Source organism: Agelaius tricolor, unplaced genomic scaffold (genome assembly GCF_023055355.1).
Source record: "Agelaius tricolor isolate 1412-34295 unplaced genomic scaffold, bAgeTri1.0.p SCAF_1, whole genome shotgun sequence".
Lineage (NCBI taxonomy): Eukaryota > Metazoa > Chordata > Aves > Passeriformes > Icteridae > Agelaius > Agelaius tricolor.
In genome coordinates this window covers 58,407,074-58,434,950 of record NW_027269261.1, presented here as the reverse complement: position 1 = coordinate 58,434,950, position 27,877 = coordinate 58,407,074, and the positions used below count along the sequence as shown (strand labels likewise).

Below are 27,877 nucleotides of genomic sequence, written 5' to 3'. Positions count from 1 at the left end.
CACAAAATCCTAATATTTAAAACATTTTTTATTTACCCCCAGGTATGCTTGGATTTCACTTCCTGTTTTACTCCATACCTTTTTTACAGTGCAAGAGATTATAGCTATGTTTATAATTTCCTCACTTTGTGACACCAAAAAAATGTCACTGTACAAAACAACTGCCTCACTTGAGTAGTGCTGAAGGAGAGAGGTCCATTTTGATTTGGTTTAATATCTTATCAGAAGAGCAGTGGAAGAGCTAATTACGATACTTTTCATTAGCATAATCACAACACTGTCTTTCTGTGGTAGATTCTTTTGTTTTGTTCTTTCATATTATTCTCCTCTTCATTTATGTAGATCTGTATTCATTTCACAAGCAGCTTCTCTCTGAATCTATTATTCAATTGCTCATTGTCCTATTCTCCATTTTCTTTTCAAAGGCTCCAAATACATGTTAAAAGATTCGATGCTCCAAAGAGATGCACATACTTGATATGTTCCAAGATGCTCATCTGTGCATCACATTCTCAGTTTCCTAAACAATAAGGACAACAAACCAGAAAGGATCAGTGTACCTGAGCACGCCCCTGTTATTATCAAGCACCAGCTGAGTAATCCTAAACTTGCCTAATGTCTCTGACGAAAAAACATAATGACGAGCTACAGAAAGGCAGAATGACACTTAACTCATTTTCCATTACTTCCCTGCCAGCTTCTGATGGTGTGCAGTGATACAGCTCACCAGTGTGCAGAATGACTCTTCTGTTTGTAGCTGCTCTCAGTGCCAAGGCCCACAGATGTTCAGATTTTTCCCCATGTGGATGGGATATGAGATACAATCTTACCTTCACATCTAGTCCTGAGAGAAACCAGAGGCAAAGTCTACAAAGCAAAAAGGGACCCTCCTTTTTGAAGAACTGGTCATAAGGGGTTAAAGGGGGGGAAGGACCAGGGGGGAGTCAGACTCAGGCCTAGAGCTCCCTCAGAAATGATGGCCCAGGAATAAAATAATTTCTCACTGATCTTTTCATACCATTTCTGCACATAGAAGGATCCTTGTCTTTCTCTTTGGGACACTCTTGGTGATTTGGGAGAAAAACATCTAGGAAGCTAATAAATTTCAAAATATGTCTAGTTAGCTCAGGGCATGCAAGTACAAGGAGCATTTCAGTGAGAGAGGGCAAAACTGGAGTCCAATAAGTGCTACAGACCCAGGAGTTAAAATTGATTGAAATAAGAGTAGTAAAAGACAGTAAGTTAGATGTGTATAAAAGGAAAGCATGGGAAAGGAGTCATTGGTCAAATGTGGAGGAGAGGGAGAGGAGAGGAGAGGAGAGGAGAGGAGAGGAGAGGAGAGGAGAGGAGAGGAGAGGAGAGGAGAGGAGAGGAGAGGAGAGGAGAGGAGAGGAGAGGAGAGGAGAGGAGAGGAGAGGAGAGGAGAGGAGAGGAGAGGAGAGGAGAGGAGAGGAGAGGAGAGGAGAGGAGAGGAGAGGAGAGGAGAGGAGAGGAGAGGAGAGGTTTGGTGGTTTTATTCAACCCTTAAGTACATCTTCCACTGGTGTGATCTGGCTCATGGATATGTCCTGCTCTCCAGATATATTCAGCATGTTTCCAGGAGGCAGAGTGGGAGTTCTCTTATCACCTGCTTCTCCAACCCACATAAGTTAAGATCAAATCAAGATCTGTCAAGATTCAAAACTGGTTCTAACTCACTTTTAATTTTTTTACTGCTTTTAACATGCGTGTAAGGAAGAGTCACTTGTCAGTATATACACAGATATGCATATGTATGTGTATATCTGCATACATGTATATACATGTGCATGCACATATGCATGTGCACTTATATCTACATATTACATTGCATTCTTTTATGCCTATCAAAACAATTTCAGACAATTCAAATCAGTGGGAGTCAACTTGAACAGCTGAAAACCTGTTCAATCAATAAACATAGATTGATTGGGAGGATTTCACACATGGATAAGACATCGTGGGTTAGAGCTACACACAGCTTTTTACAATGGTATTTCTCAATGGACTTTTTCTTTCCCTAAATGCAAATAACCTTATTTACCTTCACAGAACGGTATTTACCTTTGCAGAAATACAGATTAATATGTTTGCTTATTTGTTATCAGCTCTGCCTTGTGTCCTGGGACAGGAGCATTGGCTGCTTTACTCGGCCAAAACCAACAGCTGAAACAGCATGTTACTCAAGGAGCAGCATTTCCAGCTGCACACGGCAGTGTAAGAGCGCCGTCTATGCCTAGGCAGAAGAAATGCAAGGCAGAAAAGCCATGGAAAACTTGAGTCTACAGAAGTAAAGCCCATGTCTCTTGGGTGCGAGCTGTTCTATTCTTAAATCCGAAGAAAGAAGGGTGGAAGAGCTTTCTCTCTGTTAAAGGAAATAGGTCAGACTCGTCCTCAAGGTAGAAGGATGTAGCTGTCATCTTTGGAGTATGATTGCTGCACTTCCTACTGCAGCGTAGGTGTAGTTCTCTGAGGAGTCTCAGTTCTATTGCCAATTAAATTTTAAAATAAATTTTTAAATTATTTATCATTTTCTCTGTGGCTTTTAAGGACCTATATGGGCATTAATGTGGTGGCTTCACAGGGCAAAATGCCAAAGAGCTGTGTGAAGAAGCTCTCATTATAGAGCACTATTTTTTCTCCTGGATCACTTCAGTGATTCAGTTTCCCAGGCAGATTCACAAACAGCTGTACTTCCACAAACTAAAGCAGCAGCAAACTGTGGTGGAAAGACACAAAAGCCAAACACACAAGCAGACAGAACGAAAGGATGGGAGCTACCTAAACCAACACAGTGCCATTGCATACCAAACTAAGCAGAATTGGAGATCCAATTGCCTTCTAGGTGAGAGTTTAATTCCTGAGATGGAAAACCATGTTTTTCTTGGTGGACAGACCACCTAGTAAAGTTATGGCTTGGCAAAGCCTAAGGAATATGTTCAGTTTAAGCTGCACAAATATGCCATGTCAATGGGACAACATGCATCCTTAAAGCAGAGTGTCTTGGCAGCTGAACTTACTGTGACCCATATACAAATGTACAGAGTAAATTCCATTGAAATCAACTGCACAGTAGTCTTGAATTTCCATGCAACAGTTCTACCTTGACTTCAGACTCCCTATAATCCTTCATTTTACTTTTTCTGTACATCTTGTTTTGGTATAAAGACTCTTAATCTATATGACCTCCGTATGAACAAAAAATAATTATAGTCAGAGTGAGTTACTTTTCTACTTCTATCTGTCTGTCCATCATTCTAGTACATTCAGTCCATCCAGTCCATCCAGTCCTTACCCATTAGTAAATTCTTTTGAGGTACAGCTTCCATGGGGCTGAAGGCAGCCCCACAGCACTGTAGCAGTACTGCTTTGCAGCCCAAAGTGCTGGCTGTGTACTTTTAGCCAAGACAAGAGTACAGAGCCCACACCACTGTCCTTACACACCCTAGATGAGATTTACTAGCCAAACTATCCTGGAAAACTCTCTTAGTAGAAATGAGACATATATTAGCAAAGTATTTCCCCTCCCTAGAGCTCACACAAAAGCTTTCCACAGCAGTTCCAGATCTTAGCCAGGCAGTTCCTTTGTTCCATTGTCTGCTTTGTGACACAAGTGTGGTCTACTTTTGCTAATCTTATTCTTGTTTGGGAGCAGAATACATGAGATGCTAGACCAGCAAAAGCCATATTCTAAATATCACTGAATATCATCTGAAATGCCCCCTCACTGATTGCAAAATAAAAGATTTAATGTAACCCCTAAAGGATGTTTTCCTGGCAGTTACTAAAGTAATCTCGGACACACACACACACACACACACACACACACACACACACACACACACACACATATGGAAGGATAGGATATAAAACTCAGAGTTAAGGCAAGGCATAGATTCTTTAACTTAATATAGCCTTTTCAAAATTAATCTGTCTCAAAGGAGAAGAAAGATGTGACTGGTTGAACAGTATAAAATCTAAATCATAAACCGCTTCATGTATTTTGGCCAGTCCAGTCTTCATCTATGACACTGGCTTTTCCATAGATATTTTCATCTTATTGAAAATTAATAATAGAGGCTTTTTTAAAAAAACACTTTCATTGTAGGCTTCAGGCAAGGGATAGGATGTGATCTGTGTCAACCACAGTGAAACAAGAGGCAGGAAAACAGTTCCTATGGAATCTTGGGCTTTTATTCCTCCCCTACATTTATGTGTTTCAAGCTTACCACCCTTTAGACAGCAGTGCAGTTATTCATCCAGGGATGAGCTGGAGACAGATTGGTTCATGTTTTAAAAGAGTGATGAGAGGTGGCTGTTATGTAAAACTCATAATACTCAGCATCCTATCTCTGTTACTTAGTTGATCATCACAGAGCAATTCAGTTTGATTTTAAATGCAGCATATTAATCATACAAATCTGAAATAAATAATTTTTTTTCTTTTCTGTCACTCACCTCTTGATTTCGTATGTGGGCAAGTAGTGCTGCTTCTCTCTTCCTCTTCATCTATCTTATTGATTGATGCTGAAAATTCTTTGGAGCCATTTCTGGGCAATATTTCATGTACGGGTCCCATCAGCTGAAAGATGTCCTAAGCTTCCCTGCAAATTCTCTGCATCACTGTAAAATAATAGTAATTAAATGTGCTTGAAGAAGTTTGACAAGGGTGGTAACCAGTGATTCAGCAAGCAGTTAGTTGGCTTAAAATTACTCTCTCAGATCTCTCATAGAGTTAGTTAAGTATACAACTTGAGGAGTTTTGTAATTCTTGGAGTATATTACCAGAAATAATTCAAATTTAAAAGCTCTTGTGGAAGACAGGTAGAATTGAGAAGCTAACACATGATCAAAACAAACAAAAAAACCCAAACAACACAGCATTTTCTCCATATTTTTTGAGGTAAGCATGAAGATGGATAGTTTAAATAATTGCTTCCATCAGAGAGCTCTTGATCTTTAATCATAATCGATTAGGGAGTTACCCTAAATGCTATGTGCTACAAAGTTTCAGTTGCCTAATTACACTGCTAGAGTATTCAGGAATACACAGGTAAATTTTTCAGCTTGGAACATTGTTCAGTAAATCTTAGGAAACTATATAAAACGAGTAGAGCCAAAAGTTAATAATTCAAAGACTAATGAAGTTTTTGATATTGAGGAGCTTTACTTTGGCCCATGAATACCTACATTAAAAACCTGTCTCAGATTGAGAGAAAATAGCCTAGTTTTCTCAGTGCTCACTTGAAACTTTGAAGATCCGTAGTGAATTCATTATTCCGCCACTAGGCACCATTTTACCCACTTACTGAGAAAATTTATGCAGGGTAAATCAAGAAAGTCTGCAGTTTTCAGAGACAGAGTTATCTATTTCTAACTATTTCAAGTTGTCTCGAGAGACATGAGTCTGCTCAGTTCTGTATTCTGTGGCTCACTTTTGAAGGGTTAGTTCATTTTTTTGTGCATAGCAGATTGCAAACCCACATCTCCTGGCACTGAGATGAAAACCTTTCCAACTCTGTACAGAGGCCCTGCAACAATGAGACAAATTAGTCAAGATTCATTGGGGCAGAAATGACAAAGGAAAAATTTGGAATTGGTATTCTTCCAGGTTCATCTGGGAAGAAGGAAATCCTTGTACCTATGAAAGCTTTTTACATTTTCTATTGGAAAGTTATTGGATAAGCAAGCAGAAATCTGACCACCCACTGATTTAAAGGTCCCCACTACTTTGAAGTCTCTGCCATAGAATCATAAGTAAATTTCAGAAATTAAATAGAGGAATTATTCAGTTAAGCATAGCAACACTGAAGAGATCAGTGCCCGAGTCTCTGTGCAAACAATGGCCTATTGCATATGGGCCATGCCCTCAAACATTCCCAGGTGCCTAAAACTGCCAGAAGACAGTGTACGTTGTGTGTTTAGTATTTTGGGGATCTATGGTCTCCCAATAGCAGCACTCCATCAACACGATGCTGTAGGTAGCACCCAACAGAAAGACTGCAGCTTGCTTAGTTGTAAACAATCTCAAACATAAATAAGGATTCTGCTTTCCTCTCACTGCTTGGAAAGATCATACAATCTATTTTTCACAGCCTCCAACTAATACTGCTGCAAACACCAACATTTTAATAAACCATTACAAATCAGACCTGGATTGCACTGGCACAATTATGGCAAATCTTGCTTCAGGCCCTCCCTATATTCCACAGCAGCATATGCAAGCATGGTCACAGTGGCATTAATAACGAAAATCACTCAGACAAAAGCTGTCTTTGTGTCTGTTTGGTGTGCTGTGGAGTGCTTGCAGACATACCTTGCATTCCTACCCTACCTAAGCCCCTGACTTACATGTGCTTTCTGTGCATGGGAAACACGTGTGGCTTCACTGAGTGGGAACCTATCTCTTCATTCCCTTTTGTCAGTCCTTGAGAATGATAAGAAAAGTATATCACCAGGTTTGTGTACAAGTGATGTTATCTTGCAAATTTTCTGCAAAAGCTGCCAAGGACAAGAAGGGTAAACCAGGACCTGACATTTCTAGTATAGAAAACCAAATGGAAAAGAGAAAAATGGGTGCACAGGGTGTATAAAATACACCATAGAAGATGCAACAGACACACATATCTACATTTATTTTACTGTTTTGACAATTACCTTCAAAAAAACTCTTATGAATTCCGCTGTATTAGTATGGAAGCATGTCAGAAACTCTTTAACTTTACCTAGATAAGTAATTGCATGATGAAGTTCTTGTTTGTTTGCATTTCTTTGAATCAATAGCATGGAATGTACCAGAATATCAGACCACAAAACATTCCTGACATTTTTGCAAAAGCATGTTTTTATACTGCTGCTGTCAATCTTTCAGGTGACCATTTCATACCTGTTCACACAAACAGCCCCCAAATAATGTAGTGAAACCCCACCTCATGGTTACAGGCTTTATGTAAGTGTACAACAGCACTGGAGGTAAGTTCCACAGACATGTAGAAGTGACCTACAGAACACCCCTGCCATACTGAAAACTAATTTTATCCTGTACATTTTGATAGGTACTTGATTATTCTTATTTTTTCCTCTTTGGCTGTAGCACATGTATCTTTATTTGCAGGTATGTGTGTATGCACTACATACATACAGACATTTATAGAAACAAGTCATGCAAGTCTTGAATAGATTAAATGATGGTAATGCACTTAAATGGAATCAGATGCTGAAATTTTCAGACTCAGGTTAATGTTTAAAATCATTAATGTGATTCTTTGGCTGTCCTTATAAATATATGCACCAAGAAACCCTTCTAAATCCTGCAATCTTTGTTGAACTTTCCCAAAAAAATTGTAGGAAAGTAGGGTACCTTTACCATACAAAAACCCCAGAACAAGTTCAGGATTGATGTGCTCAAGAAGAGGCATTGCTTAATAGACCTCAATGCACACTTGTTTCAGCTATCTGCAAAAATATAATTTCTTTTCAGTTTCTTTCCTTTCTTCTTACATTGTGATTATGTATGATTAATTGCCTCCAATTCCATACATCTCTGCAGTTCTCAATATATTCATAAAAAGTAACTCACCAAATAGTAAGTTCCAATAATATTTTTCTGTCACAGTTGACACAGTCTGTCTTAGAACTGATCCTGCTGACTGCTTTCCTAGTTGAGGCCAGAAATTATAAGATAAAATACAAGTTGGTTGCTGGTTTACAAAGTCTTTTTTCACTCTAGTGAATACAAATATACTGAATAAACAATAGCAGCTTCCTAAAACTTGAAAAATCCTCATGAACTGTGCATTCTTAAAAAAAAAATATGTGCAGAGAGAGCTGGCTGTACCAGTCCATTAGTGTAATCAATGTAAAAGAAGATGGCAAAAATTCACACTTGGAACCAGGTGCAGCATAGGTCCCCAGGACTCCATTAGCCATCACTACTCAAATTAATATCTCAGGTGATATGAAATAAGGAGTTAAGACTTCTCAAAATACATGATTACATATGATTGTTCCTCTTCTGCTGCTGCCAGCTAGTGAGAAAATTCCACTTAGACTATTCACATAATTTAAGGCCTGAAGAGTTATTTGTTGTTCCCTCATTTGTTGTTCCCTCTACTACATCACATGTGAATAAGTTTCATCCAATTGTCCCTGTGCTAAACTCATGAACCTGCCAAAAGAAAGGCATTGGATTTTGATTTGAAGAACTTAAAGGGCAGCAAATCCACTTCCTAGCTTGTCCTGAAGGTTTATGTACTTCACTAATGAGTTGCTCCTCCTTGAAATTTGCGCAGGATCAGCTGCTAGTGTTCACTCTGCTGCCTTCCTCCTCTCTGCCTTTTTATAGCTGGCATGTGCTTCCTAGGAAGACAGATTTCAACCAAACCATCTCCCAGACACTTCTATGTCCACCTGCAGAGTGTATTCTTCAGCCTTCAGGATCACTTGCATGCATCTATTCTGCTCTCTTCAGATTCTCATCCTCCTGTTTTCCAAACAGCCTCTGTGTTGACTGCCAAAGCCAAGCAGCACTGTCACAGAGGGAGAAGCTGTGCCCCTGGTCCTGCTGTTTTGGAGAGCCCAGCACAGCTTTAGCTGGCACTCTCTGCAGAGGGTTGTTGCTGAAATCTCTGCACAGACACCTCTCCATGTCCAAAGTCCATGTTCTGCAGTTGTCTCCAGCTTTCTGTGGTCCTGGAGTATATACTGTCATTGGAAAATGGCTGAACAGCCTTGCTTATCCCATTGTTGCTATCTTTCAATTTAACAGTCTGCTGATTCCTGTATTATCTCCACATTTTCTCAGTAATGAACTTAGACTGTTGCTAAAAGTAAGCACTAGTTTCTGTCTTATGGCTGTCTTGACAATATCTCGCTTAATCTCTGAGGGCTCCTCAGTTGCAAAGAATTGTAGGATTTTTCTTTTACCTTGATTTTGACCTATAACACCACTTCTATACAAAACAGTACTAATATATAAATCAGAATGCAATAGTGCTGACAGAGCATCTTGACAGCTACTGATAACACTGATGATCAGTGTGATGTCAGTCATCTCTTTAGCCAACTTTTCCATGTTATACTAGTACAAGTTAACTATGCCTACTGGCTTTAAAAGATTTGCCATAGATATTCGCCATCATCCTTCTCAGATAGTAAAGATCTGTAAGAGTCTCCACCAGACGAAAAATGAATTATTCTTTTTACAAGTACACAGAGCTATATTTAATGGGGTATTTTTCTTCCCTTTCGAAATATTCACCTAGTAATTAGTGTCACCTAATTTTCAAAATTTACTTTATTGCTCAGGTATTTATGCTCTTAATCCTTTGTTTTCATGAAACTTGTTTTTTCTCTTTTTTCTTTTGTTTCCCTAATAATTATTTTTGCTTTTACATAACCTGCCATTTATTTGATTACTATATAATTCTCAGTGGGTTTTTTTGTGTGCATATATATATATACATATATATGCACATATAAATTTTTTCCTTTTCATCTTTGAGTAATGAAGTCTTTTTCTTTCTGGCTATTTGGTCCACTACTACTTCACAGAGCTAGCAAGTTGTACAGCTGTACCAAGAACACAGCAAGCAGTAGTGTCTTAAACAAGGGACATGTTTTCACTGACATAGACTTAGCAAAGCCTTACCTCTGATACAAAATCGAGAATCTCAATGACTGCATGAATTTTCAATTTCCTAGCTCAGAATATGACATACACAGTTCCCTGGGACTGCAATATGCTGGCCCACCATGAACTACAAAAGACAGCAAGAGAGGAGGCTAAAGGCATTCCCTTTTCTTCTTGCCCCTCTAAGTGCCCTCTCCCTGCAGCCAGGCACCTCCTGGTGAAAGACCTTCCTACAAAGCAATGCTAGTCAAGGCTGAACAAAGTGTTTTAACTCAGGAAGAGACCTCAAAAGGGAAAATAAAAACAAACAAAAAAACACCACAACACCTTTAAGATCTATAAACTGTGAAACTGAGGTGAAGAATATCATTAACTGCTCAGAAGTAATTTCACAGGTAGCAGAATAAAGCCTTTGCTTATGTGCCAAAGGAAATTCAAAACCCAGGTTGAATCAACCCATTCCCTGGCCAGTATAAAGTTTATAGACACTAGTCACTTTCCTCCTTGGGCAGATAATACATCCAATAAAGCAACTTTTTAAGTATTGCAGTCTGTCAAGGGAGAGTGAATCCATGCAGTGAAGAAGCACAGAATATTTCACAAATTTCAACTCAGAAAAAAATAAAGACTTAGGGAGACAATTGTAAAGGATATATTGTAAACATTGGAAACTATTATCAGGTCAATTATCAGCTTATCAGTGTCTCATACTCATTTATCTGTACAAAACAGAAGCTGCTAATACAAGGCATGGATGTCTCACCCACTCTTCAGCTTTCTCTGCCAAACCTTTCCATTCACCTCAAATGTTTGTGAAGTTTTGACTCAGAAACAAATCCAGTTATAACAATAATTTTTAAGCTTTTGGAAGAAAGCAGTGGATTAATCATGAAAGAAATGTCTTTATTCTGTTTGGTGTTTGGCCCTGCCTTCATTATCAGGAAATGGAGTATTTAAAAAGGATGATTAATTTCTTCCCAGCCCTCCCTCATACTTTCCCACCAGGATGAAAAGCTCCGTATCCCAAACATAAAGATTTGTCATTTAGGAGAGCAAGAGATAAATGAAGAGCAAGGCCAGGTGCAACAGTGCCCCCTTGTCTACTTTTCATTGTTCATAAATAACAAGTACAGTGTTCCAAGGAGGAGTCCTTCCAGCAGAACTATCACAAGACTCATCTGGAAACAGACTTTTTTGGCTCCTTTTTTTAACCTGCCCCCCCAAAGGACTTGTGTACTTTCATACTTTGATTTTTCAATGCCTGAGAAAAAGTCAAAATCACTCCTGTATAGCAAATGAAGGTGTGTTAGAAGTACAGGTAGACAGCATTCCAGTAACTCCAACCCCTCATTCCCAGTGAACAGTAGCTGTTAAGATATGACAACAGGAATTTTGGAGTTGTACAGTGTGCCAGAGATCCAGCAGATTAAGTCACTTTTTATCTATCCAGTAATTTTCAACACTACCCACAGTTGCTAAATTAAAGCTGAGGGGGTCAGCTAGCCTTATTACAATCTGTCCTTTTATTAAGCTTTCTAAAAATGCCTAATCTGACCAGAGCCTTGTGTAAACTCACTATCTAAAAAGCTAAGTCTTGTTTTAGAAGAAGGACTGCCTGTTCCCCCTGCAACCCTGTGTTTTATTTAACATGCATTATGAATTGTGCAATGCTCCTGTGTCACCATTTTGCACCAGTCATTCTCAAGGATTTACAGGGAGTGGGCACAGATGATGTGACTGGATGAAGTAACATGGATTTGCAATTATCCCCTGGTATACACTTTCAGTCACTGGCATTAGGAAATGAGAGTTCATTGCACAGAGCTAAGCTGCTTTGGGAAAATACTCAGGAAACATGTGGAAGAGATATTAACAAAAGCATTTCAGCTACCCCTCATTGGTGCCAGATGCTGAGTAGCCAGCAGAAGCAAATTATTTTTAGGTTGCTGCTCATCATCTGTCCTCGGGTCAAGAGTTTATGCCCTTCAGAGAGGGGAGGCATGGCACACTGGGAGGCAGCAGGGTGATGCTGCTCCTGTAGATTGAGCTTCCTTCACTTCCCTTTCAAGTACATGATAGCCTTTAATGAGAGTACTCCAGAAGGGAGAAGAGTTTGTGGATAGAAGTGAAGAAGTCAGAGACTTGTGAACAGATAATTCACTCATTTCTCATGCTGATTTCTATTCTGTGTATCCAGGATTTTTCTGCCATGTTCCTACACCACACACTATATTAGATTTCAGGGCTCAGTTAACCAAATCTATATAGATAGGTCCGTCACACCTCTGGGTAATTTGCCACTAGATCCAGCTACAATGCTAATAAAAACCAAGACATTTTTCCAACATCAAGTGAGTCCCCCCTCAAAAACTGTAAAACCCCTGAAGATAAACTTTTCTGGAGAGGCAAGAGACTGTATAAGAAGCTGCAGTGAAAGGAACTACTTAAAATCTTGTGAGCTCTCTTATTGAACTAATATTGATATAACATTTTAATTATATCCTATCAAATGTGCTTCATATATTAAACGCATACATTTACACTTTCAGCAGGCCTGTTTGCACTGATATTTGGTGTGCAAGTGTTATTATTTGTAAAAGTGCTTACTCCTGGGCATAGTTTCACATTACACAAAGAAGAGAGGTATGCAAAGGTCCTAGGGTGAGAAGGAGAACCAGAACATTTCGTTCTCAGTCACTGACTCAGCTTAAGGTCAGTAGCAATCTAAGTTGTTTCCAGATGAGTGGAGTTCAATGGTTCATATGAAATAAATCATCACTCTAGGCAGTCAGATCCATAAAGCCAATCATTTGTGCTCCCACAAAGCACCATGAAGCAAAGAGAACCCAGAAGCTTATTCCTGAGCACACATGTCCTGCAAAATCCCTTGCTGCTAGCTCCTGTCCTGAGCAGCACTGGCATGAGGGGGAGGAGGAGCCATGTATCCACCACATTTCTTGAGCCTATTACATGAATCAATAGATTTCCTTTTCCCAGCATGTGAGATGGTCTTTGTCAAGGGAAGGAAATCTTCAAATAACTAAAGGCTTTATTTTGAAGAAATAGGAGCTTGCTTCTGTACACTCCAGGAGGTAATTTGCATCAGCACAAAACAAGTGAAAAATGCCACCAGAGTTGGTAGTGCCACAAGTTTGAAAGAATGTAGAAGGTGAAAAATGCCCCACCACTATCAGCCAGTCTCTGTATGCTGATCACTTTTGTCTTGGCCAGCTTTGGGGGAAGCTCTTCTTCAATCTGATAGTGGCTTCCAAGATATCATTTCTCTGCCACTGACCCGCAGTCCAGATTTACTAGTGACAGCAATCCAGTGTCATGGGCCAGCATTTGGTACAAACCATCTGTCACTAAGAAGTCAGTGGCTAATGAATGCCTTTCTTCAAGGGAGCAGATTTCAAAATCCAGGTGCTTCTACTCAAGGCTCACCTCTGCCCAGCTCTGGGCTCCCCCTCAGTCTAAGACCCAGAACAATGAAGGAAAAGAACCAGAGAAAATGGAATGTAGAGAATGAGGAGAGAGGAATCTTCGATCCTGACCCCCTGAAGCTCATAACAGCATCACTGTGCAATGCAAGGCAACACTGATGTGGACAGATTTTTAAGGGTACTTATCAAGAAGTTGAACAGACCTGATTTTGGGCTCCTTTGTCACACACTCAGTCTGGGTTACTCAAAGGTACTGCTGCACATCGCAGAATTCATGAGAAATTTTTATTTTAGGCAGCTGTGACTAAGATAAGCCTCAGTGCTAACAAAGTAAACTGTTATTAAGTCACTCGAACTCTGTGATTTCTGACAACAATCAAAAGCCAAACTACCTTAGTATCCCAACCAGTGGTCTTTTTCTCCAAAAGGGAAAAGACTGACTCACACCCTATGAGAACCTGTGAAAATCATAGTGATAGGAGGAGGAAAATTAGCATCTTTTCAAAACAATTTGTACGTATTTCCTGGTAGCTCAACACACTCAGTTGGAAAAGCTGTAGATGACAAACATTCTAATGACCTTTCTGCCATAAAACTTACCTAGGTGAGGTCATGATTCATATAGTTATGCTCCAAAGCAATAATGCTGTCTGATCTTACTGTCCCAAGCCTCTCCAAATTACCATTTTATTGTTTTGTTCAGACACTCTAATTTATAAAGGAAGGAAGAAAAGTTACTGACAAACTGTTCAAGGTGTTGTATAGACAGTGTAATGAGATCCTGGTTACACTGTACCTCTCCCTGGAGAACAAATCAACTCAGAGTGTCTTCTTGTGGCACAGACCTGCAGTAGAGATTTTATCACAGGCTATTAAAAAGCACTGGGGATGGTTTCTTCTGGTTTTGTTTGATATTACAGCTTTGTTTTTTTAAAAAAAATGATACACTGTGGCAGTGAGAGCTGCCAGAGGAGCAATTCAGAGAGAAGAACACCAATTACTGGGTACTTTTAGTTCATACTAGGTTTAACAGACATAAGTTCAACACCCCAAAATCAAGAGAGAAGATATACCAAATAGAGAACATCAGATACCTCATAACCAGCCCACTTTTGTGTTAAGCCTGTCTCTTTGGTTTGATTGACTCATGTAGGCCAGGGTCAGTCAGGGCTGAGCAGTGCAAAGGGAATCCAGCAGCAGTCACGCGGCTTCCCTCACAGACAGGCTGGCAATAGGTTGACAGTGTTGTACAATCAAGTATAAATGACTCAACACAAAACTTGCAACTTGGAGCTTATAATTGCTTTGGCAATCCATTTCCATGGCAGCAGCTACCTTTCTGCAGCTACTTCAATGATTAATAATATCAACTATTATTACCAAAAGACACCTCTCCTCATGACTCAACTACCAGAAACACTACATGTGCCAAGTGTTTAGAAATGTTACCTACACTCCTGAACAGAGTCCCTATTGACATATGATTATATTCAGTATTTCCATGCTTTCAAACTTTTGTAATGAGTATTTGAAGGTCAAAGAAAGAAGAATCATCTGAGATTTACTCAAATAAGCCTAGCTCAGCAGCTTCTATGGCATAGGAAGAATAACCACAGTAATGCAAGGAAGAAAAGGAAGCTCAAGGGGAGACCTAATCATACTCTACAACTACATGAAAGGAGGTAGATTGTGAGGATTGGTCTCTTTTCCCAAGTAACACATGAAAGGAGAAGAGTAAACAGCCTCAAGTTGTTCCAGGAGTGGTTATATTGGATATCAAGAAAAAGATTCTTCACTGGAAGAGTTGTCAAGCATTAGAACAGGCTGCCCAGACAAGGATTCACTATCTCTGAAGGTATTTAAGAGTGCACATGTGGTTCTTGGAGCATGGTTTAAAGGTGGGTTTGGCAGAGCTGGGTTAACAGTGGGACTCAATGACCCTAAAGACTTTTCCAAACTAAACAGTTCTGTGATTCTGTGTTGGCTCAGAAAGTGTCTGCACTGGTGTCTGCTGTGTGGGCAGGAATTACACAGCAGGGACACCACTGAAGAATCTGTCATGAACACTGAGCATTCCTACCTGAGTGAAGCACTGAGGGTGTGAAGAAGGCAAACAGAACCATACCAGTGTCACCCTCCTTGGGACAGGACCTGTGTTCACATCACATCTGCCAATTCACCTGGTGTCGTTTCTGTCTGGTGCAGCATGGATGCCCTGAGAGCTGCTGCCTAAAGGTGCTTTAGAACACACATATGATAAAGAGGGGGAAGGATCTTCAGTCCTTTCTTTTTTCAGGCAGATGAAAATAAACCGATGAAAAATACATCACTTGGCCAGTTATCCCTCCCAGCACTCATCTGATTTATTTCCCAAGAAAAAACACTAGTTTGTTTCTGCTACTGAAAGGTTCCAGAAATCTGGTGGGGACAAGCTCTGATGACTAATTTATCTGCTGCTTTATTCACAGCCCACATCAGGTTTCTGGGTTTGGGAATGGGAACAGTTCAAGAAATATTATCTCTAGAGAAGCATCTACAGGAAATGTTCTGCAAGACTGATTCTCTAAAAAACAAGCAGGATTTCTTTTGAATAAGAACAATTTTAAAAAATATTTTAAAAAGTGCAATATTTATTCCAATATCCTTCAAATTAAAGTAAGAAAAATGCATTCAGTTTTAAACTGAAGCATTCTGTGTTGAATCAAACCAGAAAAGGTTGATTAATTTTTTCCATTTTGCTTTGGTTTTAATCACAGATGATTTTTTTTTTTAATCAGCACAATTTTATCCCAGGGAATTTAGACTAAATAACATTAAATCAATTTTAATTAAAAGCTTTAGCTATTTCCCTGCAGGTTTGTTCCAAAATCAGAAAGAGGCATGGAAGTTATTGGCGCTATTCAGCAAATAAATTTTTACTAAAAGTGTAGAAAAATTTGGGTTGGAGGGAATCTCTAGAGGTCATCTGGTCCAATCTCTCACTCACAGCAACAGTGAGCCTACTGAAGGCCTCCTCAAGCTGCATTTTCAAAATCTTCAAGGATGAAGAGTCTCTAACCTTTCTGGCATTAAATTGCCTTTGTCAGATATGTTGCTCCATGAAGTAGTTTTAGTGGTGGTCTCCCACTGTGGGATGTCACCTGCACAGTTATCAGAGGTAAAGTTATAATGGCTGCAAGCAGAACAAACTTCACCTGTTTATTCCTCTGGATTAGAAGTAAACATGAACAGCTTTTAGGGAAGCTTAAACCTTCAGTGAGGTTTTCCTGAGCTGCAAACTTTCACAAACTCTTCTTCAGGAAAGCAGCAATTAATGTCCTCATAAACAGCAACAGTTCATTAGCTTACCAAATCCTCATTCAACTTACTCTTAGCATTATAATTAAAGAATACTAATAGCTTTTATCCAGCACATCCCTGAAGTAGGATCTGAATCAGACTCTGGAGGAATCAATCTCCCTTTGTGTGGAAGGAGCTGCCAGTCAGTGAGGGGGCAACCTTGATTATTTGCCCAGATAGGGTTAGGAGGCATCAAGGTCAACATGTATGTCTTTTAGGAAACATATGCCCTGTACTTTCATCCAGCAGTTAAAAAGAAACTGACAGTTTGCCATTGTTTTCCTTCTTTTCAGCTGAAAGAATCAAGCAGCTGTAACTACAACAGCATAACAGGAAAATACAAAACCATTTAAATCTTTTCTCTTGTTGCGCATTTCCTGTTCATTTTTGGTGTACTCATTTCCACACAGTTACCAAAAATTTCTCAAAGCTTCCAACAGTACTATCGTAACAGTTTAAAAAGCAAGTTACATCCAGGTTTGTCAGATGCCAATAAAGACTCAACTGTTTTTCATCTCTAAAAATAAAGCCCATGACTCCCTACATACCGATAGTGCACAATGGACCCATGATAAGCAGCAACATACCAAAATTCTGGAGTTTTTTTGTTCTGTAATCTGCTTGCAAACTCCTATTCAACTGGGATCTTCAGATTAAAACCTTCGACATGTTTCAGATACTGATACTAATATCTGGTAGGAGTCCTTGACAATTTTCTTCCCTTGATGCCTCTAGATCCTTCATCTGGCTTCCTTCATTGCATATTTCTTTCTGCTCACCTTCATGGTCCTCCCCGCATCCCCTGCTTTCATCTGTTATGCTCCCTTTTTTCCAGCCATACAGACTACTTTGCATTTCCCAGTATTTTGTCCTGTGTTTTTTATTCTCTGTCCATAATTGCTGCTAACATTCTTTCCTGATGGGCACACTATCATTCAGTCTTGAACATCCACTTCTCTGAAGATGTCTATAAACCATAGCTCTTCTCCTGAGAAATGCTGATTGACCAAATGAGTTAGAGAGAATGGATGTTCTTGGGGGTGAGACTGGAGTCAGCAGAGCACAGAGCAGAAGCAGCAGAAGCACCTTTCTTTGAATATGGTGCATTTGGCAGCAGGTTTCTGAGATCATAATTTTCTAATTATCTGTAAAATGCCTCATTAATAATAGTAATAATAACCACAGTAATCAGTTCTGTCCAGTTGATCACAATTATCAGTCTTAAAATTTTCAGGGAGGTTTTTCCAAACTGGCAGCAGTGCACAGGGCAACAAAACCTCAATGCTTTACCACTCCTTGCTTCCTGTTTCTGGAACAGTCATCCTGCAGAGCATCTCATCTTAACAGCCTCATGCAAGAAGGGTCAGTGTCTTTTGTACAGTTTTAATTGGCTGGAAAGTATTTTCCGATTCTCAAGTCTTTGAATTCCAGCTTTGCCAAACAAAGTAGTCCCAGCAGGGTCCCAGTGGTTATTTCTGCATTGCTTTATTTGAAAGGCTCATTCACTTGAGAATGAATTATAACATGTGATAGTAATTAGCTGCGGAAGTCTCATCAAATTCTAAATAAATTCCTTGTGATCAAAATCATATTAGGTAAATAAATACAAAAAAATTGATAAACAAAGGCTTCTGCAGGAGTTCATTGTATGAAGAAAAGTTAATGAAAGTACTGTGTCCTCAAGAACTTCCCTGAAGAATGGAAAAGCAGTGGGACAAAAAGGCAGCAATAACAGCAGGATTAACATGCTCGTAAAAGGAAACAGAAATTAAAATAAGAGAGAATTGACGAGCTGGCCAGAGGATGTAGATGGCAGAAAGTTGACTCACTCAAAGACTCCTGGGCCTGGAGGTTACATGATCACTCCTCAGCCTTCTTTAAATGCTCTGAGATGAAGTAGGCTAGATTATTTGGTGCAAAAAATACAGACCTACTGATCTCAGTCTACCTCACCAGTGTAGTTCTGTTTTACACCAGATGAGAACCTGTCCTACTCAGTAGACTCATTCTTGATACCAGCAGGTGTTTTGTTGGCTTTACACCAGACATTACAGAACATCTCTTGCCCATTTAATCCAGATTTTGAAATAAAATAATCCTAATCCATTTGGTTTTTAAAAAAATATTCTTTACACTCCATGCAGGAAGCTGGGGGGGTGGGGAAAAGGGGAAGGGCAGAGGCAGGCCTTTTGCAAAAGGATGAAAACCATTTGAATTTTCTATATTGTGTTAAAAAGAAAATGAAGTGTGAAATTTAGAGGAGCAAATTTTCTCAGTGAAAATCAAAATCCACTGGACTATGATACAAGTCTCAAGTTATCCCTTAGGGGATTCATAAATCTGTTAATTTGAGGAAAGATACCCTCTAGGGAGATAATACTTTTAATGGAATTGACAAAACAAGTGGAAAATGTCTTTCCAGTCAGATTCACACTCTTTACTCTGGAGGAATGAAGACACAACTGAGAGCTCAAGGCAAGGAGTTTTCTTGAGGTTTCTTAAGAACTGGAAGCTGGAATAATCATCTTAGTCATCAAAAGATGAGTATTTAATTGGACCAGCTATGTCCTGGATTTTAGAATCAGAGCATGCAATGCTACCTATGAGCCATATTTATTGAAGACAGCTTTGTCGTTTGGAAGAATATAAATAGAACCTTCCTAAAGCAGAAGAATTTTCTGTCCAAAAAATCTCTTTCCTAATTTGAATGTGGAAAAAACAAATATGTATAAAAGCAAACAACTGAGGAGCAGCAGGTAAATAAAAGGCCCTTCAATGAAATATTTCTCCTCTTATTGCACAAAGGTTTCATGCTGTTCATCCAATAATGAATGACCACACTTCCAGTCTAAGGATATTTTCTCTGAAGGATATTTTCTCTGAAGAGAGTGCTATTCAGAAGACTTCAGCTCCATCTCTGAAGCAAGGTACCTAGCTCTGTGTCAAATAAAATAGTGCCAAATTTGTTGCTGTGATGATGGGACAGTCCTACAACAAAGACCACACACAAGACAAAGCAGCCTGGTTTCCTGAATGGTACTTTGCCAAATCATCTATCTCTGGGCATTAGGGAGGAGAAACATTGAAACTTTCAGCAGGGAAAAAGAACATTTCTCTACAATGGAGAGGGGAAGAGCTCAGTCATGTCAGGGTTGGATAAATTCAGAAGCTGGAATGGACTGGGCTCTTTTCTGCATCTGTGATCTTCACCAGATGAATCAATATGAAAACATGACCAAAAACTTGATATTTGGCAGCCAGCTGACTGGATTTGCTAATAAATCAGTCAGAGCATTTATGAAGGTCTTTGTGATGATCTTCAAGATTCAAGAATAAAATTCAAATTTCCTTGAATTACATCTTCAAACCAAACAGACAAAATACATTTTTTACAACCTTCTTTCAAAGCACAACCATGGGTTTTCAGCATGATATAAACCTTTCCTCTTACTGGAATATGATATTCAAAGCTACAAAGCGCTTTCAAACAATATTATGTTTAAACCCCAAATCTCAGAGCAGCAAGGACATACTCAGAGTTAATATAGCCAAAGCATTCTTGACACCACTTCATTTTTCCCAGTTGGTGTGCACACTGTCTGCATGCCAATAGTTCTTATACAGCAAAGTGTGCCTGGAATAAGGCTCTAGGCCAGCTCTCAGAGCTGCTGGAATGATCAGGCAGGAAGGTTTTGCTGCTAGGTCACTAATTAAACACTAGCCTTGAGATAATAATGACTAATCTCTTTTAGCTGGTGTTTAATAACACGTGCAAAGCAGGGCAGTGGCTTCAGCCCTGTTTCCAGCAGCTAGAAGTGACAACACAGAACGCACTAGCACACCAGGAAATTTGTTGGTTAGTTTGTTTATTTGTTTGTTGCATTGAAAGTCTCCAAAGGCAGAAGGATGTAAAGGACATGGAAAAGAAACTCATCAGGCACAACTTTGACATTTGCTAATGATGCAAAATGTAAGAACAATGGCATGGATGAGCTTCAGGACTATCCATAGGCCTAATTAGCTGTCTCACTCACTGTTCTGTCAGGTCAAGAAACTGTATTCTAGTTTTCTTACACCAGAGCCCAAGAAAATCAGTCTTTTCTTCTACTGACATGTAAAGAGGGTCAGGACCTATGTTCCCTCTCTCCCATTCCATTGTCCTGCAGCAACACATGCTACGTCCTGTTCTTCAGGGATGTCCTCTCTCATCTCCTGTCTAAAATCCACCTTCTACACCTCCAGCTCAGCCCCATTCCATCTTCTTTAGAAAATCAAAGGCTTTGCCTTGATTTGGAGAAGCCCTGAGCTGGGGGTAGGAAACCTGACCTGCTCCTGTCCCAGTGAAAGGGAGAGCTCACCCACCCCATGCTGTGAGTCTGTCTCCCCGCACGCCCACCCCAAGCTGGCTGTCATGCACCACTGCCTGATGTCTGACTGTGGGACCTCCTCCACCAGTCCCTCTGCAGAGTTTTCACTGTAAGAGTTCATAAAGGAATTATTCTATTATAAGAGCTTTGCACTGCCAAGTGAAACATTAAATCCCACAATTACTTACAATGGTATCTCTAAATGCAATTTGAAATCCCTTTGGCATTTCTTCAGGTATGCTGCCCTTTTTTTTTTTTCTTTCTTTTTTAATAAAGATTAAACTGCTAGAAAATTTACTTCTGAAGACTTGACCTTGGAAAGAAATTCAAACCCTTACATGCCTAGACTGTGCAGTGGAACCAGTTACTTCCTCTTGCTAGCTCCAGCATTTCTCAGAGAACTCAGTTTAAATAAAGGAAGCTGGTGACAAGGAGCAGTCAGACAAATGTGTACACTTAGGATACCTTCTGTCTAGAGGATTTCAGCTTTTTTCCTACACTCCTTTGATGAAAATATGGAAATGTCAAACTTCCAAAGCAGCCTGGACTTTTCTCTGTACCTCTCAAGAGATAAATGTACTCAAGACCTGGTTAGGAAATGACCTTTAGAAAACCCACAAGCTGTACCCTGCAAAAACTTACCTACTCCAAAACCCTTGCTGACGTAAAAGAAGAGAAAGAACATGAGCTGTTTTTCAATATCAACCCCGTTAAATGACATCTTACAAGCACTTCAAAAAAGAAATCCACTCGACTATACAACAGCTGTAGGAATTTACTTTGCAGGCACGCATTAAGGCACACTGAGAGCTGTGCTCAACATTCCTGCCCAGTCACATGGAAGGAAGCTGGCTGCTCCTGTGCTCACACACGTGAGGCAGGAGCCCTTGGCTGCAGCCTGTGGAACGCTCGCCCGTGACACGTGAGGTGGCTCTCCCCCAACACCAGACTTCCCCCTGGCTTTTCCTTCCTCCTGCAAATATCAATCCCACAGTTATCCACTTCTTAAAAATATTTTCATTTATTTATCACTGCTATTTTGAACTATATAACGAATTCTAAACCTGTCTCAGCATACACATGAAGGGGTCTTTTTGAACGAAAACCTCGGAGGAGACAGGGAGTCTGGAACAGCCATCTTAATGCTGAGGGAGCCTTGCAGCACAAATCCTCACAGGCTGCTTCATTAATTAATAATCTGTAAGCATTTAATTGGTACCACTGGATATGTTCAGAACATAGAGAGTCTGGGAAATGAGGCAGCAGGGGTAGAGCTCTTTCAGGAATGCACAGGAAAACTGTGAACATTTCTGTATCTTGTAGCCTGACACTGGAACACAGCTCTGCCTTCCACATAACATACAGGGTGTTTCTGTGGGGTGCACATATCTCATGTTTACTTCAAAAGCTGTTGTTGGTATTCTTGGGGCTGTGGAGCAAGAAAGGCCCACCCTTGGGCCCTGCCCAGAGGTCCCAGAGAGCAATGGAAAAGTTCCTGCTGACTTTGAATACAACTTTTCCTTAGCATACACTCAAGATGGGGGATGGGTTTTCTGTCTAAGGGCTTGAGGGTGTGCTCCAGCCAAAGGTTTTGGTGTCAGTAAAACCTTACCCAGCTGAAGGTCATGACAGTGCCCTTAAAAAGTCTTTTATTACCTAAGGGTAAGTGTTAGACTTGTTGAGGACTGTTTCTAAAGCATCAGGGCAGAAGGCTGAGCCCCATTAGGCACAAGCACATCACTTCCCACTCTTCCTCTTGCTAAATATGTGCATGACATAAAAGGAAGCACATACCTTATTTTCTGAAAAATATAGGTGACCAATACAAATTAGGGCTGCTGTAAGCAGGATTGGAAAGCATCTTGGTGAATTTACATCTTCAAGTGTATAAAATGTTCATTGATTCAAAATCCTTCATTAAAGTACTGATTTGCTTCCTCTACAAAAGGAACCATGTCCCTGCATTGAGGCAAACTCCCAAAGGAGACAGAGTGTAGGAGTGTGAGCATAGCTGCACCTTCCCAGCTGGACTGGCAGGTGTGCCAGCTCTGTAGAGGCAGCTCAAAGCTCAGAGCTGACGCCAGGCCAAGGTGGAAGCTGCCATGGTGCCCACTGCAAGACCAGAAGGACCTGTGACATGGGAGACAAAGGTGTGAGAGGGGGAAGGGAAGATGCCTACTGCATGAAACCTCCCCTCGGCTCCTTGCCTCAGAACAATCCCACTGCACAGAGCAGGGACAGGACTCCTTCCTCCTGCCACATCTCCAGGAAGGACCCAAGAGGACTCAGAGCTTTGCCTTGTGGAAAGCTGTTGCATTCAAAACTTTTTAAAAAACACACTGCAGTTTCAGAGAAGACATGTTTTGGTTAAAGTGCTTTGTCAGATGATTTCCAACTAACTTCAATTACAACAAGAGCTTTCAAAACTCAACAGTCCCCAGTGTCTTGAGTTGTTCTGCTAATCTTTTACATGGCCTCTCCTTCAAACTTCAGCTGGGCTAGAGCATGACTAACATTCTTCTTCTGCTAAACCCTCTAATTTGAAATCTTCTCTGCAGTTTCCTACTTTCCTGTGACTGGTATGAAACAAAATTTAAGCTCTGTGCCCACATTATTCAGGTTGTTGCTGACTAAAAGTCCCCCTGTGCTGTCTGACCTACTGACTTTGGCTTTCAACTACCCACTCACCATCTCACCCAGGTCTTTACAGACAGCTAAGAGGGTGATTCAGCTTCTGGGTGATGTGAAATGGTTTCTATTTCACTTTGCACCACATGCAGCCTAAGAGGGGAACTTGAGCCCCACTCCCTGCCCTGTGAGCAGAGCATCATGCATGGAGCAGGCTCTGGACAGGAAGGGTGTGGGGGTCTCCAGGCAGGGCAGGTGTGGGGCTGCTGATCCCGTCTGTCAGAGTGCTCAAGGCACACATGGTGGGCATGCACTTCCAGGTAAGTTATCCTGCATAACTTAGGTTGCCATACACGAACCTCCTTCTCTGTTCATGGCCTCGTTTTTCAGCTGGGCCTTTTGGAATGTTGGCCTTTCCCTGCCTCGAGTGTGAGTCATGGCAATATTGAGGTGAGCACAAAATGCCTGGCTTCCCAAATCAGGGCACCTGATCCCACATGCCTGGGCCCAGATACTCACTCAGGGAGGGAGCTGCGCTCTTCTAAAGAAAGATGATCAAATTCAAGGTTGAGTTGAAGGGCAGGATTGCTTATCTTTTCAGCTAAGTTCCAGCTAATTCCCACCTTAAGTACATAAGGCAACAGTCTTCTATATCAGTCTCTATGGTTATTTAGAATTTGTCTGTACAGTTTGCATTAGGAAATCTGATTAATTTGTCTGCCAAAAAGTATCTGGCAAATATGAGGTTAATGTAAAGACAAAAGACATTCCTTTGAATGCTTTACAGAAGTGGTTAAGGAATTTACATTATTTTTTCAGAGGCATTACCTTACACCTGCTGAGTTATGACAGACAGGTATAATAGCAAGGACATTCTAACAAACAATGACTCCTGCTGAGGTAAATAATATTTGCTCCTAAGATAAACCAGGCAGGCTACGTTCTGATCGTCTGCTGACAAGACCTTGTAAGTGTGTATAATAACTGCCAAAGACATAACTTCCAGAAGGCAGTGATGTGTTCTCAATGTGTGACAAATTTCTAATCTTTTGTGATTTTGCCACGTTTTTTTCTTATATACCCACTATTATGTTGAATTTAGTGATAAATACTACTTGTGGACAGCAACACTTAAGTCAATCATAGCAATCAGTGGTCACAGCACATTAGCACCATTACAGACTAGAGGGCAATACAGCAGAAATGATTACATATTTTATATTAGACACTCATTAGATTACTCTTTAAATTACACCCACCTCACACCTCCTTTCTCCCCTGCTGCCCCAAATAAAGAAGACAACTTAAAACCTAGAGTGACAAAACTAACCACTAGAGTGTTAATTCAAACATTAATCTACTATTATGAAACCTGTGCAATCACTTTCTCATAGGAGAAAGAATTATAGGCCATAGGAACACCAGTTAAATGTATCAAATGGCACTATAAATATCTTTTCAAGCAAGAGAACATCTGATAAGTAAGCAGTAGAGAAGAAAAAGGTTCTTTTAGGGATATTGGAAATTGTTTTATATATGTTCTACTTTTTCACATAATGTTGTTTCTGTCAGATCTTTCTCTAACTGCATTTTAGAGCAATTTACTAAGGTTTTATCTCTGTTCAACCTTGTGTGGCAAACTTTGCATGCCCCCACCTCTCAACACCTGCTTAACAGTACGGTGAGACTGCAGGTGCCTTCAGACTCCTGATGAAATTCTAAATGCAAGGGAGGGGAGAATTTAGAAACTGTAAATGGACACATCAAAAAATACAGCCAACAAAAAAATCCGTGCAAGGTGTTTAAAAAAATTTTTCAGAAACCTCTCTTCCTTGCCTTACTCATGGCATTTGTTACACTGATAGCTCATTTCCAATAATAGCAGCTGCAGAGTTTGTCATACATGATTAGGTCACACATGGGGAGCTTTCCCAGCCTAATTCCCTGTGCTTATCCCTTCTCCTAGCCTAGATAACTTTTTTTTTATTGACCCAATTTTTTCTTTCTTCCTTCTTTTTTTTTTTTTTTTTTTTTTTTGTTTTAATTCAGAAAGTTCTGCATGCTTTCATTCATCTGAGGACTTACATCAATTCTTTATCTGTGCTCAGCCTCAATTCTGCTCTGGGGATACAGCTCTGTGTACCCAGCTCTGCTCCTAGCTACACAGACTAGCCCAGTCTATAAAGCCTTTATTCAGCTGAAAGTCCTCTAAAATAATCAGCTCCCTAATACCAAGGCTGGCTTCCTTTTCCTAGAGATGCAAAGCCGAGAAGTTGCCAGAAATTTAATTTCTGGAGATTTAATTACCAATTTTAATTTCAGATATATCTGAATTCTGATGTCTTCAATGGGAAGGTTTCTGACTTAACTTGTACCTACACTTTGAAGTTGACAGCATTTCCTGTCTCACCTAAAGTATCAGCTTTTTAAGTGCATCTTCTTGTCTTGGTGGCCAGTACCGCTGGCTTTGAGGATGTACTTCTTAGACCCAGGAGGTTGTGGACACCCCTTCTGGAGCTGGGCTCAAACTTGTTCAGCTGCTGGTCCTATGCAGTGACATAGGACAGAATTTCTGAGTTGTCTGATCTCTTAATTCTCTTCTGACAGTACAAAGTTGATATTCATAGTTTGGGGATGTAGCTAGAGGGTAATTTTAAGGGGCAAATGTATGGTAGTGATAACTGATCAATGACCAATGTTTTACTGCATTAAAGAAGAAGCAAATTCATAGCAGCCATAGGTTCTATTCAGTCAGGTCTATCAATAGAATGCTTTAGTTTCATACTGCTGAACTTCCTGAGCCACATACTTCATAAGAAAAGGAATGAATCTGACCTCTGGGTATTATTTGTAGCTCTCCAGTATTTGTAATTGAGCCAAAGTCTTGGACAATGTTATCTGTCTAACATAGTCTTGTATTTTCTATAAGTTTTGCTATGGGGCCTACCATTTTTTACAGAGATTTTCAAGAGGCTCATGGAGCAGAGTTCATCTGTCAATAGCTATTACAATTCTTTGAGCCTCTGTTGTGAAGAAGTGTGCTATTGTCTTTTGAGCATCTCTTAACACAAGGTTTTTAATTGTTCTGCTAAATCACTTTCCTAAGATCTGAGTCACTAATGTTGTACATCTGGTGCTGTCATTCACCTTCCAAAATAGTGATAGATTATGCAATTTCACTGTTCTGATTGGTAACAAGCCAAAAGATTCATTATATTATTCATCCTCTTAAGATGCAACCCTCTCTCTAAAAAAAAAAAGCGAGATTACTTCAGCTGGCATAACATTCACTTGCCCTAAAATTTCTCTGATGTCTCCTGCTGGTCCAGATATTACAGATAGAAAATGCCACTCTGGCAATTTGGTGCAGAGAAGTTTAAACTTTAATCTAAGAAGGCAAGATTTTCACTGAAGCATAGTGAATGGTAAGAATTTTCTATACCAAAGCTGATCACAGGTTTTTCAGAGCATTTGTGAACATCTCTGATCTTTGCAATTAAAACAATGCTATGCCTACACTGCAGTCACCAATCTCACTTCTTGAACAGCAGATTAGAGAGCTCAGTGTTGCCTAACCTGCCATTCCCAGCAGCCACCCCAGGCACCTCACAGGGCTGACAGGCAGCACAACCCTGGCTGACAAACTACTCCAATGAACTAGGCAGCATTGCTGGAGACCAACCAGAGCAGTGGCAGGAAAGCTTCATTTTCCCACGGAGCACTTTTACCTTTTATTTCAGTGCTGCCTTTAACGGCTCATTTAAATTGTGCTGAGCAATTGTGACGTTCCATTAAACCAGGTCCAGATGTTCCCTTGCTCGAGCCCTGTGACCACCCCCCCCTCACATATCACAACCTCTTCATTCTGAGCCAGCTTCCCGTCTCACCCTCACGCTCAGCAGCTGCTGCCAGCACTGTCATTCCCTGATGCCAGCTTCCAGCCTGCTTAGTGGCTCTAGGTGACATTGCAGCAGATGTCACCCTTTAATAAAGGAGAGAGGTTATATATATATTCTCCTATCTAGAAGAAAGGATGGCCCAATGTATATGCAAATAACATACAAGTGAATTTCACCCTTTCATAAATACAAATGATTGCAGTGCCTTGAGAAACTGAATTCAATTAAGAAACATTTACATCACTGTTTTTTGCTCTGATCCTCCTCTGTTACAGTTCTCCTTGGAAATCTGCCTTCCTAGCAGAGAGCTGCACTGGCATAGGCACTTTATAAAAGCACTTTGCAGAGGCAGCCACTTCTAACTTGATACCTGGGCTATTACATAGCAGTTTTAATGAAATCATGTAATTCAAAGGAAAAATTAGAACAGCTTCTGCTTTCCTCTTTTAAAAACAAAGTTTTTAATGATGGAAAGCAGACACATATGCTTAAGGGAATTTCACTGCGTGCAGTCAGTGGAATATGTGAAACCAAGAGCTGTTATGGGAAACA

General features: G+C 40.2%; 1 long non-coding RNA gene across 1 annotated transcript; it reads right to left on the bottom strand.

The window, feature by feature from the left end:
- Nucleotides 1-10: 10 nt before the first annotated feature.
- On the bottom strand, nt 11-21,548 carry LOC139590616 (uncharacterized). Its single transcript, XR_011679384.1, has 3 exons — nt 21,441-21,548; nt 4,477-4,641; nt 11-520 (listed from the first exon to the last, which is right to left on the bottom strand). It is a non-coding gene; the product is annotated as an uncharacterized lncRNA (long non-coding RNA).
- Nucleotides 21,549-27,877: the final 6,329 nt, after the last annotated feature.